The following is a 1,691-nucleotide window of genomic DNA, read 5'->3' on the forward strand; positions in this document are numbered from 1 at the left end:
ACTTTAAATGATACATTAGATCAATTAGACCTAATTGATATCTATAGGACATTTCACCCCAAAACAATGAATTTCACCTTTTTTTCAAGTGCTCATGGAACCTTCTCCAGGATAGATCACATCCTGGGCCATAAATCTAAACTTGATAAATTCAAAAAAATCGAAATCACTCCAAGCATCTTTTCTGACCATAATGCATTAAGATTAGATCTCAATTACAGAAGAAAAACTATTAAAAATCCAACATATGGAGGTTGAACAACACACTTCTGAATAACCAACAAATCACAGAAGAAATCAAAAAAGAAATCAAAATATGCATAGAAACTAATGAAAATGAAAACACAACAACCCAAAACCTGTGGGACACTATAAAAGCAGTGCTAAGAGGAAAGTTCATAGCAATACAGGCATACCTCAAGAAACAAGAAAAACGTCAAATAAATAACCTAACTCTACAACTAAAGCAACTAGAAAAGGAAGAATTGGAGAACCCCAGAGTTAGTAGAAGGAAAGAAATCTTAAAAATTAGGGCAGAAATAAATGCAAAAGAAACAAAAGAGACCATAGCAAAAATCAACAAAGCCAAAAGCTGGTTCTTTGAAAGGATAAATAAAATTGACAAACCACTAGCCAGACTCATCAAGAAGCAAAGAGAGAAAAATCAAATCAATAAAATTAGAAATAAAATGGAGAGATCACAACAGACAACACAGAAATACAAAGGATCATAAGAGACTACTATCAGCAGTTGTATGCCAATAAAATGGACAACGTGGAAGAAATGGACAAATTCTTAGAAAAGTACAATTTTCCAAAACTGAACCAGGAAGAAATAGAAAATCTTAACAGACCCATCACAAGCACGGAAATTGAAACTGTAATCAGAAATCTTCCAGGAAACAAAAGCCCAGGTCCAGACGGCTTCACAGCTGAATTCTACCAAAAATTTCGAGGAGAGCTAACACCTATCCTACTCAAACTCTTCCAGAATATTGCAGAGGAAGGTAAACTTCCAAACTCATTCTATGAGGCCACCATCACCCTAATACCAAAACCTGACAAAGATGTCACAAAAAAAGAAAACTACAGGCCAATATCACTGATGAACATAGATGCAAAAATCCTCAACAAAATTCTAGCAATCAGAATCCAACAACACATTAAAAAGATCATACACCATGACCAAGTGGGCTTTATCCCAGGGATGCAAGGATTCTTCAATATCCGCAAATCAATCAATGTAATTCACCACATTAACAAATTGAAAAATAAAAACCATATGATTATCTCAATAGATGCAGAGAAGGCCTTTGACAAAATTCAGCATCCATTTATGATAAAAACTCTCCAGAAAGCAGGAATAGAAGGAACATACCTCAACATAATAAAAGCTATATATGACAAACCCACAGCAAACATTATCCTCAATGGTGAAAAATTGAAAGCATTTCCCCTAAAGTCAGGAACAAGACAAGGGTGTCCACTTTCACCGCTACTATTCAACATAGTTCTGGAAGTTTTGGCCACAGCAATCAGAGCAGAAAAAGAAATAAAAGGAATCCAAATTGGAAAAGAAGAAGTAAAACTCTCACTGTTTGCAGATGACATGATCCTCTACATGGAAAACCCTAAAGACTCCACCAGAAAATTACTAGAGCTCATCAATGAATATAGTAAAGTTGCAGGAT

The sequence above is a fragment of the Budorcas taxicolor genome, chromosome 2, assembly GCF_023091745.1.
Source record: "Budorcas taxicolor isolate Tak-1 chromosome 2, Takin1.1, whole genome shotgun sequence".
Classification (NCBI taxonomy): Eukaryota; Metazoa; Chordata; class Mammalia; order Artiodactyla; family Bovidae; genus Budorcas; species Budorcas taxicolor.